The sequence below is a fragment of the Nannobrachium achirus genome (genome assembly GCF_963921795.1).
Source record: "Nannobrachium achirus genome assembly, chromosome: 16".
NCBI lineage: Eukaryota > Metazoa > Chordata > Actinopteri > Myctophiformes > Myctophidae > Nannobrachium > Nannobrachium achirus.
The window spans coordinates 35,461,223-35,479,335 of NC_137823.1; the positions used below are offsets into that span (position 1 = coordinate 35,461,223).

The 18,113-nt window shown below is 44.4% G+C and overlaps 1 protein-coding gene across 1 annotated transcript in view; it reads right to left on the minus strand.

Moving 5' to 3' along the window:
- Window positions 1-18,113, minus strand: part of klhl29 (kelch like family member 29) — a 373,908-nt gene that overhangs the window by 319,821 nt on the left and 35,974 nt on the right. The gene's annotated exons all lie outside the window — the stretch shown is intronic.

The window sequence follows — 18,113 nt, forward strand, 5'->3', positions numbered from 1 at the left end:
TTACAATGGGTGTGTGTGGGGAGAGGCCCTGGGCCTGGAGGGCCTGGTAACATTTACACCAATATCTAAATATTCAATCAAGCTAATTAAAAACTGTTCAGGGTGTTCATAAAAGCCTGATTAGATGATAAAATTACCAAAAAAAAATTTGAAAGCGAAATATACTTTACTTGAGTATTTCCAGTTTTCAGAACTTTTACTTCTACTCCACTACAACTCAGATCCAACGTGTTGTGAGCTTGTAGATCTGCTATTTTCAAACATTTTGTACTTTTACTTTTGGTACTTTAAATACATTTTGATGCCAATACTTTTGTACTTTTACTCAAGTACATTTTGAATTCTGGACTTTCACTTGTAACAGAATATTTCTACATTGCAGTATTGATACTTTTACTCAAGTAAAAAATGTGAGCACTTTTTCCAGTACTGACTTTTGGGTGATAATATCCCCTACCCCTAGTATGAAAATAGGCTACTTTTCCGATTTTCCATAAAAATTACATAGGTCTCTCTCAACCAACGTTAGATATTTAAAGCGCCCCCCTCACAAACACACTTGCTGCATCAACATGTTTCTCTTCACCCGCCTCTACCCGGCTAAGCGCACCTCCCTCCCACCTACTACAGCCCGAAGGAAAGCTTCTTGCTCGCTCGACACATACTGTACGACCGGGTGAGGACTGAATCAGTGGAGTGATGAATGACTTACACACACTGTGGACTCAGCAAATGTTAAATATTCCTCATTAGCTGGTTGAGAGATCACACGTTCAGCGCAGCAATGCAGACGCCTGTTCAGTAGGCCGCCCTAAGCCTGAGGCAGTCGCCCCCATACACACACACTACTACACCCCCCCCCCCCCCCCACACACACACACACACACACACACCACCACCACCACCACCCCAACACCGCCCCCCCCCCCCCCCCCCCCCCCCCCCCACACACACACACACACACACACACACCCATCCTGTTCCCTTCATCACCCTTCTCTCTTTCTCTGGTCCAACAGCAGGGGTGCAGGACGGAGGCATGTGGAGGGAGTGTTAGGGAGTTGTTAGCGTTAGCGATACGCAGCAACGGCCCGGGCTGTCAAACATGTCTCTGTCAAGGCAGACGCAGCAGGGGTATCAGAGATGGATGGACGGACACCTGATCCCCCTGAACTGCTGCTACCCTTTAGGTTGGACGTACAACTATGTGGGTTGTTAGCAGCGGCCGCTGGCCAGGACACGAAGCAGCTGGATTAACAGAAGAAGCCACCTGTCCCTATTAAATGCGAGCGAGCGAAGGGACTACCTACTGTGGTACCCGAGGCAGTAACCCAGCGTTCCACTCCATACACCGTTTTGAAAACCCGTCAAAGCGTGCCGCGAATGCCGCATCGTTCCTTTTGTAATTTTCTTTTCTTCTTTTTTACCTTCGCTGTGCAGGCTTGCCTTTTTGTACTCCGGCCCCTTAATCAAACAGGCTTCCCGTAAGCAGGCTTTGTTGGCTCTATCTGATTCAGCCTCTTTGGTGCCAAGCTGCCAACAACGGGCCTCTTTAGGTGGGAGGGTATTGGAGAGAGGCAGCCTTGTGAGGAGAGGAGAAGGGGTAGGGCCCGGGGCAGAGGTGCTTCTAGGCCATCCATCTCCAGTTTCAGGATTCACAAAGTGCTGACAGGTCTGCGTCCCCCCTAGCTCAAGTCCTCTGAGGCTGGAACCACAGATACCCAGACAAACCCAGACCCGTCACTCATCCACTGCCGGCTAGACAGACAGATAGGAGACGGCAAAACAGGAAAGAACGAAAAGAGAGAAAGAGAGAGTGCGTGCATATGAAATATGAGAAAGAAAGATGATGTTGTGTGTTCCTGTGCTTGTGCTTGTGTGTGTAGGTGTGTGTGTGTGTGTGTGTGTGTGTGTGTGTGTGTGTGTGTGTGTGTGTGAAACTACACAGACAAGAAATGTAAGAGCCGCGTGACTGCAGAGTCCTTTGAGTCTAACGTGGTGTCAAATACTCTTGACCAACAAACATAAACACTTTGGGGTATTTAGATCTTAACTGTAGGCTGAAATGGTGCGAGGACATGGCGATAATGGCCAAATGCCATCTCGTGAATTTTGTAGCTGTCTAAATGTCCTTGACATTTTTATACCAGCACGCTCTTTCTTTGGCAATCTTTTGAGACACATAAAGGAAGGCACGAAGTGCGTGCGATAAATTGAAGGGCGAGAGATGCAGCCATTGTGATCTATCAACCAGGTGAATAATTGAGTTCAGTGACAGGGCAGATCACAGTACCACAACACCAGGAAACAAATGCTGCCATTCTAGAGTGGACCGTAAGCAAATACACCGTTTGAAAAGAATTAAAATAGCTGCAGCACATAATATGCCGTTTTCCTGCTACAGCTCTCCTGTTCAACTAATAAAATAGGAAAGAAAATACATTTAGCGGGCATCTTCCTTTAAGGATAATACTCTTATGTCCAAAATGTAGATTTCCCAGGGATAATAGAAATTGAAAATAATAATAATAATAATAATAATATATATATATATATATATATATATATATATATATATATATATATAGGCATATATATTTAGCTTGAAGAAAAATATAGCTTTATTGAAATAAAACGTGTTTGTGTTCCTGTGCGCGCATGTGTATTTAACTTAAACCTTCAGGCATTAGCATTGTAACATTTACATAAAAGTATTTAAACGCTCATTCCGTTAGTTTACACTGTGGGCAGGGTGTTACCGGGAAAGGCTCAGGGTTCAGAACCGTAATTGCTTGATACTGTGGTGAACAATACTGTAGTAGGCACGTTGCTACTCTAAAACGCGTTTTGAAACAACTTAAATAATTGGACAGGAACAAAAGAAATGTGAACGCATGTCCGTAATGGATGCAGATTACCCATGTCGTTAATGGTAAACTATCGGAACAGCTTTGGAGTAATAGATGCATTATTCAGACAGCTACCTTAGTGAAGACAGAGGTTTTTCTCGGAGTTCGACTGATTGTTCCACATCGATTTCTGTCCGCAGAGTGTAGTGCAAGGCCTGAAGGTTAGACACACACTATGTAGATAAATGAGGCCTGCGCCCCCGGAGTTTGATCCAAATGAAGCAATGATGTAGCTCACTGACTCTGGCCCATATCGAAGTCAAGTGTGTGCGCTGGAATGTTGTCTCTATGCGTGCTGTGTGTATGTGTGTGACATGTGTAATAGAAGATGAATACTCCCAGCAGCATATGAGCCGTGTGTGTGTGTGTGTGTGTGTGTGTGTGTGTGTGTGTGTGTGTGTGTGTGTGTGTGTGTGTGTGTGTGTGTATCTGTCTCAGAGAGACACAGAAGAGAAGGAGGTGGGGGGCTGGGGGGGTTGTAGCCATGGATTCAAGCTTGTATGCTGTAATGACTAGACTCCAACACTTCACTGCACAAAGATACCCTCGTCTGCAATCACACCCACTGAGGAAAGGAAAAAAAAAAGAAAAGAAATACCCTAATGAACTTCGATCGCAGGACAAAACATGCAGCGTGACAGAAACGGCTGGTTCTAATTGAGTCATTCTTCCCCTGTAAATTTCAGGAATTATAGGTCGGAAGACTCTTAATATGGTGCAGCTTCCAACCTGGGTCGTGTTTTCCTCAAGGCTGTAGGACGGAGGGGGAAAAAAAAGAAAATCATATTATTCTATTAGAAGCAGCCTGCACTCACACAGCTGTTGCCATCCTACTGAGAAATGGCACAGGGCCTGGTCATGCATGGTACAGAACAGCTGCTTGTATAGAGTGTCACAGATAGATAGATGAACGCACGCATGCATGCATTCATTCATCCATGTACACACTGTACGCACATGGCTGTGTGTGCATGCCTGTGTACCAATATTCTTCTGAATTCACAGTATTAATTAATGGTATTCACAGATGCGTACGCACAGTGCAGTATTATGTGGTTTAGTATGTGTGGGTGCCGCCGGTGCCCATAAACGTGCAAATGTGCATTCACAGGCACGTTGCTGCCGATGCTTTAATGTTCACAGTGTCAACCCCTATGGCCGGTGGTGATGCTGGCCCAGCACCTCACAGCAAAATAGTCGAGAGACGTTTGGGAACATTTCCCTGTTACAAACAGGGGCAAATCAATAACAGCTTGGCTGAGGAAGCCACTCTCCATACGGAGGGTCGCTGAGTCAGCGTTCCTCCCAGCCAGAGGGGGGGGGGGGGGGGGGGAGAGAGAGAGAGAGAGAGAGAGAGAGAGAGAGAGAGAGAGAGGGGGAGCGAGAGGAGCAAGTGGGCACAGAAATGATTGCTTCTCAAGCGATAAAACGTACGGCTGTGTTGGGAACCCTCTGTGGACATCACCATGCATACTTCCTCAAATCTCTGGTGGGAGCAAGACAGTGTGGAGAGTGGAGCATGTGCACACACGCACGCACGCCGCACACACACACACACACACACACACACACACACACACACACACACACACACACACACACACACACACACACACACACACACACACACACACACACACACACACACACACACACACACACACACACACACACACACACTCTAAACTGTTTAAAATGTACATTTACTCAGATTCTCCAGTGTCACTAAAACATTGTGTCTATCAATCTCTCTCTTTCTCTCTCTCACACAGACACACACTCTCTCTCACACACGTATACACACGCACTCGCATGTACGCACGGCCCTCTCCATACACTCCCCTGCAGAAAGCTGACAGACCCTTATTCTGCCCCGGGCCTATTCACAGCAGCAGCAGACTATAGGGCCCTCTGCTCTCTCCACCCCCGTGGTCCAGCAAATCATCTCAACATCCTTCCAAGCCTCAGCAGCCATTGGTGGGCTGATTAGAGGGCAGAATTGGCTAATTACAGGTTGAGGAGCTGTGAGGACGGCAGAGGAGAGAGAGGTGGCACGGAGGGTGCTCCAAACTGTCCTTCAGCCAACGCAGGGACTGCTGCAGCAGCAGCAGCAGTTACCAGGGGAGAGGAAAAGGCTGTATTACTGCTCATTAGAAGACCAGAAGAACTAACTCATCTCTCTCTAGACCTCTCCTTGTGCTCGCCCCCAACTCCCTTTGTCACCTGTGCCCTGCTGTCACCCGCTCACTGGCTCATTTCTCACCTGCACAGCGCCCATGCACTGCAGTTTGTGTAAACGATGATGCACGCACGGGCATCGTGGACACACAGCACAAAGGTGTTTGCGTGCGCGCGTGTGTGTGTGTGTGTGTGTGTGTGAGTGCGTGCATGTGTGTCTATGCCTGCATGCTTGAATAACAATAATATTAGTGTTTTATAAGTGTTTGTGTTGTAAGTGGTGTGCAAGTGATGTTTTTGATAAAATAAATATATCTATATTCCCATAGTAAACATTTCTACAGACTCGAGTGTTTGTTCAATAACAGGGGTCTTCCTATCTATCCTTTGGCGAACAGAAAATACTGTACATTGTATCCAGTATGCAGAGAGAACTCATATGGAATACAGGAATAACAAGTGAAATTGGAAGTGAAGAAACAAAAAATAAAAAATGAGCACAATAACATTGCAGCTGATTAATTTGTTCTTGCTTCTGATTGGATGAAAATGGTGTCCCACCTGAAGAATGTGAAGATGATATTTTATGTTAGAGAGAGCTGGAGAGACTGGGAGACCCCTGTTATTTGACAAACACTCTATAGCAATAATTACTATCAGTATATAGAACTTTAACGTTAAAAAAAATAAAGGACAGAAACATTTGTTTTAACCAAACAAATATCACTTATTAAGTACCTTTAGGATATAAGGATAAAATGCCTGCCCTCAGTTGGAGCGGACCTTGTGTTGCGCTGAATCCTACCCTGCACTGAGAAACCCTTCTGCAATGTAATTTGAGAAAGAAGAGAGGACAGCGAAACTAAAGTTAGCCGCTGCAACTCTCAAATCCCATCTTTGGAAGACCTTTTTGGCTTCATCTTGTGGCATTTTGGTCATGTGCGTCATATTGTCAAACGTCATCATATCAGGATACGAATCACGTTGTGATGCCTGTATCGTATTGTGTTGTGAGCTAAGCCTGATTTATACCTGGTACTGGTGTCTTGCACTGACAATAGCAGATCTACAAGCTCACTCACAACTCGCCACGCCTAGCCTGTGACACTTTCTGAGCTTGTAGATCGGTTCATTTTGGTGCACAACATGATGCGCAATACAGTATAATTACCATGGCATTTACCAGTAAACCTGTCAATACACAGACCTAGAGGAAACTGTGACCATAGAGCTTGCATGGTGCGGTTTTACTCTCCAACAGTGTAGGAGGTGGTATACCTCAGCCTTCTCAACTCAGCATGACTGCACAGTAAATAAATCTGATTCCATGATCCCCTATGAATGTGATGGCGAGACACGATACGTGCTAAGAGTGTAGATTTGGCATTCATTAACACTGACGTTAGGGAGGCAATAACAATGCTGCTACTGCTGTGAGCTACAATAAATACAACATCCACAATGGACGAGATTATGGCCCGAGCTTAGTTAGCCGACATGGTGCTGAGTGAGATAACACACAATGCACAAAGCATATCTCTGTCCATCACCGAGATACGATATACGACACTATGCGTTGCAATGTGACAGAAAGTAATGGCGTACTGCCATGTTGCTGCTGCATTCCGCTCTTGGTTAAGGCGAGTCTAACCATGGCGCAGTGCGATAAAATATCCCACCAAATGTGTCGGCGTGCAAAAATCCATTGTGTACATTATACATAAGTGATAAAAACGACATTTCCCCATATAGAAATGTCTCTAAATAAACCATGATCCTCTGGGCCTGCACTGCCGTTTTCTCACTAGATTCTAGTGTGATAAAATCATGCAGCCTGAGCCACAGTGAGCGGTGACACAACCAGAATACCTTTATAACTGCTGTCGGCTCTGGTGATGGCTAGATGAGCCAACGAAGGTGAATATATTACGGTGGCACTGTGAGTGTCACAAATGCCATTTCAGTCTGCTGAATGTCACAGTGACTGTTGGGGAATGCCTGTTAATGCTGCACAGCTCTGTGACATCTACATTCCCAAGTCCTATCATCATCATCATGGATGGCTCACACCAAACAAATTAAATCACAAACTGGTTATAAATACCAGTTATAGACATCACTGTGCATCATGGCGTCACTTTTGAGGCCAAACTGGCCTCAAAAGCCACCGCAGAGAGCCGAGCAAAGCTCTCCCTCATCAGAAGTCAGAGTCATCCATATTCATTTTCTGCCCCCAAACACATACAAAATAATATCAGTGTAGGAATCGAATGCTTCATTACTGTTCAACAAACAAACTAGTGGATGTTATTGGCCGGGCGGTGGGCATTTGAATGAGCGACCCCCTAATTCAAATGCCAGTGATGGCCGGGCTCCGCCACTCCGGGATGTGCTCAAAAAATTAATGAGAAGCTACAGCGTGGCTCACTCTCTGGCTCACTGTGCTGGGCCGTGATGTCGTTGTAAAGGCGGGTAAGGGGGCTGGGGGTTGAAGGAGCAGAAGGTCTCGGAGGAGTTCTTCGTATTTCAGTTCATGATTATTTTCACGTCTGAAGATGAGAATATGGCTAGTCAAGGTCGATCCCCTCCAGTCATGTACTTCTTATCCTCCCGTCAAGCCGTTACTGGTACACTGACACACCCTCTCCGAAAAGCCTTTTTTTATTTATAAAATTAAACAATTGTCTGCAGCTACTGATGGATGGGAGAGGTAATGCATAACAATGCAACCTCATAGCAACTGTACAGCTGGAAAAATGTGGTAGCTGACAGAGAAAAGGACAGCAGGTCGGGTCTGTCAGTGAAAAGAGAGAAAAGAAACCTTGCAGGTGTCTTTTTTTTAGTTTTCTAAACCGTTTCATATTTGGGTTACATAATATGTGGCAGAGAATGGTTCTTTTCTGGTAAATGGTTCATGTCAAATTCAAATGATGAAGGGCAGAACTATTTGAGGATGTAATACGGCACGGCAGCAACAAGCAATTAGCAAGTGGTTAATATGCTGGCAAGAAGTCTTCTTTTGGCTTCTATATGAAATCTATAAAACTACATTCAGCCAAGTGTGACTTATGAAGTACACATAATGCTTTTTGTACAGACAAATTAAAATAGTAAAATATAAGCATAATATTACTTTGACATTAACTAAATATTTTCAGAATTCATAACTTGGTTATGAGCACTCTTCAGTCCACTCCCCACATGCAACACGTTTTGGATTATTTTAGAATTTTAACTTGTTTAACACATACAAAAGTTATAAGGCACATAATATGTCATTTGTGGCCAAAACAACCATCCTTACACTTTTCACCATAGCTACAAGCAACGTGCCAATGACAAGCAATGTCGCACATGTACGTGTAACAGAGAACCTGTCATGCTTTTATTCAGCCTTTGTGCGATCCGTCAAAATCTCAACACGACTTTCCAAGAGGAGAAGGTACGTCGTGTCGGAAAACCTGGGCGACAAAAGAGAAACGATCTTGGAGTTAATTGCCTGCCATCACACAGAGGACTGTGATTCAAAATGTTGGACAGAGGGAGGGCGAGGCAGTACAAAAGACGTTGCCAGTCAAGGACGCCAAAACCATCCGTCTTCCAACGGAGCTGAGAGTTAATCAAAAAGGAAGAGCACGAGAGGAGTCTGCGCTGGTGGTGGTGATGGTGTTGTTGTTGTGTATTACTGACCAGGCACAGATCATTAGCACTAGACATGAGCAGAGCTAAATGATATGGAGTTAAAAGACTTGGCCATCTCTGACCTTTCGAAGGTAAAAAGGTGAGGAAGCGAACGCTGCCAAAGGAGTAGAAGTGTATTGATTGCACACGGCATCTTACATATAGTAATTGGAGAAGGGCTCCATGGAGTCACAATGGCTTATGCTCCCTATTCCCAGCAAACCACTAATCCTAGAGGTTCCACGCTTGGCATATGTACTGATCAGTACTCTGGCAACGTTATAGGCACATTTGCCACCATGCTATGTACTTACATCGTATACAATTAATATAAAACATCATTTTTTATACAGGCATATATTTTAGCCACCTCTTGCTAGGACCACCTTTTCTGCCACTAGAGGGCGGAAAAGGACTGTGCAGCCAGGGGCCATTCAGGTCAACACAAGCCCAGAACATCTCACACACACACACACACACACACACACACGCACGCACACGCACGCACGCACACACACACACACACACACACACACACACACACACACACACACACACACACACACACACACACACACACACACACACACACACACACACACACACACACACACAGACTGTCCATGTTTGCATATTTTCTCTTTGTCATTTAAATATTATAGTGACTGTGACAGTGGTGTCAAGTGAATCTAACAGTTTATTTGACATTTATTATTTACATCACATTTTAATTTTATTTATTTTATACAAAATGGCAAAATAGATTTTTATGCCTGTTGACAGGCAAGGTTGATTCTATAGGCTATTTAGGTGTATTATATATCTTAGACCTATATAGGCTAATAGCCTACATATCTATTTTGTATAGCCTAATGTTAAAACAATATAGGCCTACAATAGTGTTCATTTTACAATACTGTTCAATACTGCACCAAAGAATGTTGTATCGGGACATAGATTAATTAATTATTTGGGCGCACCTGATTCCAATAGCTCTGTATTTATGTGATTACTATGGAGTGCATAGGATAGCCGTGTGTAGGTTTGACATGTACTGTAACACCACTGTCACAGTCACTATAATATTTAAATGACAAAGAGATAATATGCAAACATGGACAGTCTGACAGCAGAATTGAGGGTAGGTGAAATGGCTCAGACAGGTAGGTGAAAAGACTCTCCTCCAAGGCGAAATGTGTAGGTTTGACATGTACTGTAACACCACTGTCACAGTCACTATAATATTTAAATGACAAAGAGATAATATGCAAACATGGACAGTCTGACAGCAGAATTGAGGGTAGGTGAAATGGCTCAGACAGGTAGGTGAAAAGACTCTCCTCCAAGGCGAAAATGCCAGGCGAAAGGACCAAATGCGTGTAGGCGAATATGTTATAGGCGAATATGCCTGACACCCTAAAAAAGTCTAACTCACTTTCAGACAGCCCAGACCGGGTGGGGAGGTGGGGCCACGGCCGCTTAAGGGACTGGAGGAGGTTGTGTTATTATTTAGGTGGCGTAGAAAATTACTGTAACTATATATATATATTTTACCATTAGTGTCCATGTGTGCCTTTTTGTTAATGATAAATCTTGGATATTATCTCACTACCTTAATCAGAATACGTACCAGCCAGTCTGTCCGCATTTCTGCTAACTCTGCGTCCGACTGTCCGTTGTTCAATAGTGTAAAAAACATAATACAAAAATGCCTCGCTGATCATCTACTTTTCCTGTGGCTGGGCAGGTGGCGCAGGGCTGGCCCTAGGTGGCTGTCTGGGGCCCCACGCAGTCAGGGCCGTGTTTGGTTGTAGGCCATTCCCTTTAACTGGCCAATAGGGATATGTGGGCACTTGGAGAGGTGGCCACCTACACAACTGGGCACTAGGGACATAAAGGGGAGCACACACTGAACGCGGGCAGCTGCGCAGCGTCGCATCGCGGTATCGACGCACGTGAAGTGCCGCGCGGTAACCCCAACTGGATGCGGCGCGCTGCCACACAGCACATCCATTTCCCCCGGTGGGGAGAAGCATGGGAGAACATGTTCAACGCTCGGCAACGCTGGACAAATAGAACAGTGGCGTATCGGCACGGCAGACGAGGCGGTCCGCGCCGCCTCCGCTTCCAGCGTGTGTCCCCCTTAAGCCCCCGCAGGGGGCTTTTTTCTAGTTATATGAATCACACACACAGCAGCCCACACGCACAGAACAGAGTACATTCACACCTGCCAGGATTAGCGTTCAAAAGCTGATCAGACAGAAACATGATGCATAATGTAGGACGCGTACGCTCACCATATAAATCCTTTAGCATCTAACAACTTGCTAACGAGTGAGAATCACTCTGCTGTGATCAATGAGAGACTGTTAATGACCAGTAAGACTCCCTAATCGGGAGATAAGCGACCGTTGGTCGCTTATCTCCACAAATAGGCCAAAAGTTTGTTTTACCAATTATTACACTCTATGTGAACATTTACATCAACAAATCCCAAGTACTATGCAGAACGACCCATTTCAAGTTTTTAATGTACAACAATATTTAGAAAATAGGTCTACAAGCTGACAGTCCTCGTCCCTTATATTCCCATAGGTTATATGGAGATCTCAGTGTTTGTCAGTCCTTGTTAATTTATGCCCATATATGGACATCTCTATATCTACTGTAACAGTCCTTGTCCCTTTATGCCCATATATGGAGATCTCTTAACTGTAAGTCCTTGTCCCTTTTATGCCCATATATGGATATTCCTGATGTCATCAGTATATGAACATATATGGGCTTTCTGATATGCCCATATATGGAGATCTCTTAACTTGTCCCTTTTATGCCCATATATGGATATCCCTGATGTCATCCGTATATGCCCATATATGGGCTTTCTAATATGCCCATATATGGAGATCTCTGTATCTCCATATATGGGTATAAAAGGATACTTCAGGTCTGACATCAGGTTTGTTTATATTGGGTTGCTAGGTTTGACATCACAAACTCTATGGGCCATCTGACCTAGAAATCTATATTTGGGCATAGATGACTCATCGTGACCTCATCACACGTCGACCGCACGTGTGACGTGCGGTCGACCGCACGTGTGACCGACGGACGGCCGGTGGAGGTTTTCATACTAAACTGCGACCTTACGGTCGCAATGAAGACATTGCATAAACATTACTCATACTGTAAATGTGCGCCTTTGGAGCGTGTGGCATCCATGTTTCTGTCATAAACATGTACTATACAGCAGCAGAATGACAGCCCACTGCAATGACATTCCAATACCACATAGTTTATTTTCTTTACCTCCACTACCAATGGAAACCCTACCGGGTTTCTGCTCAAATTTGAAGCCACATGGTTTCTGCTCAAATTTGAAGCTACATGTCTTATATCGATTAGTTTGTTATTACGTTCCATGCACCACTACATTATTCATAAACCCAGAGAGAGAGAGAGAGAGAATGTGTGTGTGTGTGTGTGTGTGTGTGTGTGTGTGTGTATGTGTGTGTGTGTGTGTGTGTGTGTGTGTGTGTGTGTAAGGGCACAATGCCATCCGTCAAAGTCACCCTGTGCGGAATAACTAGCCAACACACGCTGGAACGAAAACAAAAGGCGCCATTAGCATACAGCAGCATGCTGCACAGATTCTAGACGGCGAAAAGGGGCAAGCGCTCTTATCTATTCTGCACCCTCCTCATGAAAGGTTAAAAATGGGTCTGAGTCTAGTTCATGAAAGAATTAAAAGACTGATGTGATTAGAAGACCAGAACAGAGGAAAGAGACAGCTCGGCACGGTGCCTTGAGCAAGTCGGCCCTGATGAACCTGCATCAGCTCTCCTCAATCTTTTGGTGGAAATTGGGTTTGTGCTGTAGAGCGCCTATAGGCAGACTACTGTGTGCCCTTCGCCACAGATCATCCCGGGATCATCTCCCCCCCCTGGCCTCTTCCTCAGCCAATAGGAGAAAAGAGACGCGATGTCATCGGAGTCTTGGATCAGCGGTTTGGAGTTAGGGCCGTTATCTGTGAGGCGCTGTCCACATCAGAAGGGCACTGGCTGCGCTTCTGCAGCGATCACAATCATGGATACACGCGTGCTCAGCCACTGACCAGTGCATCAGGCGATCTCTACTATGATTCATAGACATTGGTTAATCTGATCAGGGACTGCCTGGCACAGCTGTAATAAACAGGAAATTGTCCTGTGGATTCCATATTGCGTCTCCACCATGGGCGGCAGGGGGTGGAGGGGGAGGACAGTGCTTTTCAGAGCACGTATGGCCAGGTTAACTACAGAACCACTTAGCACAACTTCATTATTGAGCACGGTGACAATGATGCTAAGACATCTGACCCCCCCCCCCCCCCCCCACACACACACACACACACGCCTCAGACAGTGGTCAACTATGGGAGAAAAAAATATGGATGCCCACAGGAAGGTCTGCTTCATATTAGTTTTTCAACATTGCTATATCACAATTTTGTAATGTCATAACTGAAGATCCAATTATGTTTTTAATAGTAAACAAACACTTTCATAATATAGGCGTAAATATGTTTTCTATAAACCACAAAGGATGCTATGTTTTCCATTATATTTTGATGATCTAATCAGTTGGGCTCAGTAAATCACAGCTCTAAAATGACACCTGTTGGATGAACAATTACTTTTAAACAATTTGGACATCTTTTTATAGGATCCAAATGGTTTTGGATAGCAATAGTTATTACATTATAGCAACACCCCTCTCTCTTATTATGTACTGTCTGCTCTAACTACCAAATTCCCACCCTTGGTGAATGGTGATAAAGTTTCATCTAATTGAATCATAGTTGGACTAGTAGTTAAACACCTTTATGACACTCAGTGGGAGAACATTGTTTGTTTCCACTTATTATCTGTCTTGAATTTCTCAAACCTATAGAGAGGATCCCAACAGGCAATTGCATTCTTGGTCCAGGGCCCTAATGACGTCATTATGCCCGTACTCTAGTCTATGAAAACTGAAAACTGCCTGTCGAGGCTCAAAATCCTAACTGAATCTGAGGTTCTTTTGAAGGGAATTAAGTTACAGCGAGGACCTGAGTAATGAAGGAAGCTTCTTGACCTTTCCGCGATATGACTCACCCCACGTTCTCCGTGCAGACGAGGCAGTAAAGCTGCCTGCAACAGTCATAAAGGTGACTGGCGACTCCATTTTTGTCAGGACATGAAAAAAACATTTAAGTCACACCTTTCAAAAAAACAAACAAAAAAAACAGTCAAGTTCGCATTTTACAACTTTCTACCTGAAAAAAAGAGAAGAAGAAAAAGAGCGTGTCGTGGGTTCAAATTCTGTCCCCTGCGACCTTTTCTGCTTGTCACTCCCCATCTTTCTTCTCTCCCTGTTTCCTCTCCATCTCCAATATTGTTCGGTGATTACATTTCTACAAGGTTTAGTCTACTGTATGTGGGAAAAAGGTAAATGGTGCATTTATATATAATTTTTATCCAAAGCGCTTTACAATGTGAATTACATTCAACCATTCACACAGACGTGAATGCAGAAACCATGCAAGCCTTGCCAGGCACCAACCTGCTCTGTTCAATGACTTGATATAGTGCAAGGACTCACTGCCTGAACAATCTAAGTCTCAAAGCCACAAATCCTTAAGAGGGTGTGTTGGGGGGGGGGGGGGGGGGGGGGGGCAGGTTTTTGCCTTATGTCAATAATGTCCTTTCATTCCATTCGCCTTTGCTGTTGTAACGATTCCCATCCACATACGGATGAGAGTCAATTGCCGGTGTCAAATACGATCCACACCTACACTGGCAAATCACTACGCAAATATATAAACTGACAGACACACCAAGACACCGATATAGGCAGTATGAATATAAATGAAGTCATTTGCAAAGGAATGAAAAGATCATCCTAATGGATCCATGTTGTCATCTCAGACTGCTCCACATCAACGTTTTGTTTTTGCATGGTGGAAAGGGAAGCAACTCGACAACCTCATCTTCTAAAATCAGTTTACCAGGATGCAGGGTGGCAAAGGAGTGGAGAATTTGACTCACAAATTCAACCTGCAGCAGGAGTGCTCATGTCAGTGTCTCCCGATCTGATTGCTTTGGCATTCACATCTGAATAGGATTTGGAGTGCAAGGCATAAACCGGGGCAGATGGCGCACCATCGTCAAAAGTGGCTGGAGAAAGTGCTGCCTCACGCCACGGCTAATCAGCATGGGGGCAGGGCAGAGCTGCATGCCTCTGTGTCTGTGCACTGCGTGTGTGTGTGTGTGTGCGCGACAATCAGAAGGAAAATTAAACTGATTCAGACACATGGACATGGGGGAAATAATAATAAGTCAGTGATCGAGCAAACTGATTGACAAAATTGTGTATTGGAGAGTGAAACTAATTTGTGCCAACCTTGAACTCAAGTTTTATCAGTGACTAGCAATGCATCCAGCGTAACCCTGGTTTAATAGTCACAAAGCAATATGTGTGTGTACATGTTGAGGTAGGGAATATTTTAAAAAAATGTTATTGATCCTAATAGACAAATAAATATTTCACATCATGTACTATATGTGAATTATATATGTGAAGTACAGCTTGTCTCCCTTGTGTTTTTTCACATGCAAGCATATTGTCTATACTAAAGGTTTCTGGACAGAAAAAAAATGTTGGTGTTTTTGCCATGTGTACAGATTGGTATCATTTCCAACACAGGAACATACAACACTTTCCCCATTTCATTCTCTCACCCTATTTCGAACTATAAAATGGATCTCTGTCTTCAGGCAATCCCTAAGAGAATTTTTCCCCTCAGTGGGCGGACCAGTCAGTCTGAAATTACACATGGGCATTGACCATTGGCATGCACAGGGAAAGAGGAAGATTATTTCCCAGGCAAGGGACTAACAATTTTTGTGACAAATGTGTGAACTGTTCATTCTCATGCATTTTTCTCTTTGGTTGGCCAACAGTATAGAGCGATGTCAGACTTTGAATTATTTTGCCTACAGTATAATCAATCAATGCCACAGCCAAATAGGATGAAAGTGGTTACAAATTGGGAACACAGTCCTAAAAGCTGGCTAATTGTCGATACCGATGTCGTAAAAAAAATCAAATAATTGCTGATATGTCGGCCAGACCGATAGACGGAGCTCTCCAATATGTCTGGCTGCCTATGTAAGACTACCTAATAAGGTTGGAGAGTAGAGAATATGATGGTTCGAGAATTTGGATGGTTTATAGGGATGCTCATAGACATGCCGCTGCTGTTACATTTCCGAAGGTGTGGCTTTTATGTGGATGTGGCCAGACTTTTGACCTGACCATGACGCTCCTTGCATCATAACACCCCGCCATGCACATTTTAAGCACAGGCCGACCTGGGGAGTAGCCATGTGTTACGGCCAGCCGTATTTAGTATCCCATCCCATCCCATCCCAACTACTAATTGAAGCAGAGGCCGATGGGCCCAGAGTCGCATGAACAGGGTCTCACAGCACATGGTTGGTTCTACAGACTCCAACTTTCGCAGACGGATAGCTCAGATCTTTGCCTACGTTCTCAGCTAGCCGCTACTGTACTTGCATGATGTACAGTTGTACAAAACAAAATGTTTTCAGTTGAACTGCCTGTGTGCCGCCAGTGTTCTCCATATATGGGCATAAAGGGATTAATTCACTCCACTCTATGCCTATCCCTTGATCTTGCCACATGGAGATGCTGGCTTCAGCATCGACAATCCCATCCTGAATGTTAATGCAAATTCAGCCAGAGGCAATGTCACTCTTGAGGAGATCTTCAGATTCCATCTACAACAAGACCTTCATTCTCCTTCGAAACAACACACAGAAGCTCCTAATTACCTGCAGTACTTTTACAATGGCCCGACCTCTAGACGTGAGGGCCGTGAATCGGCCCGAACTTCTAGTTTTTTTTTTATTCGTGTATTTGGATTCAATATATTATTTGGCCTTTTGTATTGTTTCTGCAAAGTGTAGAGGTGGAGAGGGTGTAGTGGAGCCTGGCGAGCTCATTGCCAAATGAGAGTCAGATGTTGCTGACAGAGACGTTCCTGCACGGAATTGTCCCTGCCACTGATTCGCTGTTCACAAATGATTATGGCTGCTGATTGGGTTAGGGTTAGACTTAAAACATACACACAGTGACATGCACACAAACAACTTCAACTTCATTATAAAAGGTGGTATTGTGACTTTCAGGCCATGTTTCCATTGTTAGCGTCTCCAAAAATTGTGAAAACAGCACAGAGGATGTGCTTTTGTACAGCTTCCAAGAGATTCTCCAATCCAAACACAGTTTGGTCAGTTTGGGTGACAGCTGGACATTCACTCTACGCCACAAAGAGACGTCACGCTTCACATGGATCGTCTTTGGAATTGCAATCACGGCCAAAAGACACAAGATTAGGGCCCATCAGGGAGATGGGGAGCTAGTAAAATAAAAATGAGAAAAACCTTTGTTCACGCCGCAAAAACTGCTCAAACTATCGATTAGCCAAATCTTGCAACTGCTCCTTCAGGCTGGAGGCTATTGAATCATAAAACACAATTTGTGGTCAAAAACTGATTTTGACTTTTGAGGTGTTTTTCTTCTATTTTCTTTGCCTGTTTTTGGTGAATGTACAAGGTATGAATATCCACCTATATGGTATTGGTTCCCTCCTGTAATGTCTTCTCCATCTGTTCCACCTCAGCCTTATTGTTCCACTGTGCCTATCTCAAGAAGGACGGGAGGCCATTTGAGCGCAGCCCAGGCTGGGACCAGGGCAGTGCACCTTAGCCCCCTCATGCTCCATTAAATCTGGGGATCTGTCAAGACCCTATTGGGGTGGGGTGGGGGGGGGTCGGGCTGGGCAGGTGGGGTCTTGGACAGTTCCTGGCTCATAGCCCTGCCACCGCTGCAATTACTTGCCCCTTGTCCCTCATAGGGATGGGACGATATGAACATTTCATATCACGATTATTGTGACCAAAGAAATCGCGATTTACGATATTATCGCGATAATCAAAATATCCCCATTATCCTGGGGCGGAACATTTGCCAAAGATAGCTGATCTACAAGCTCACAACACGTCGCGTTTGCGACGCGTTGTGAGCTTGTAGAACGACTATTTTTTGGCAAAGAGATTTGGTAGAGAGTGAAAAAAGACTGTATCAAGTATGTATATTATAAGTACATTTTACCAATAGAGGGTTTAAATGATACCGGATATATGCAGCTCGGCCAATAAAAGGTGAATTGATCCCAGTGCATGACGGAGGACGATTTCACGATAAATTAAATCTCCACAATACGATTATCGTGAGTGT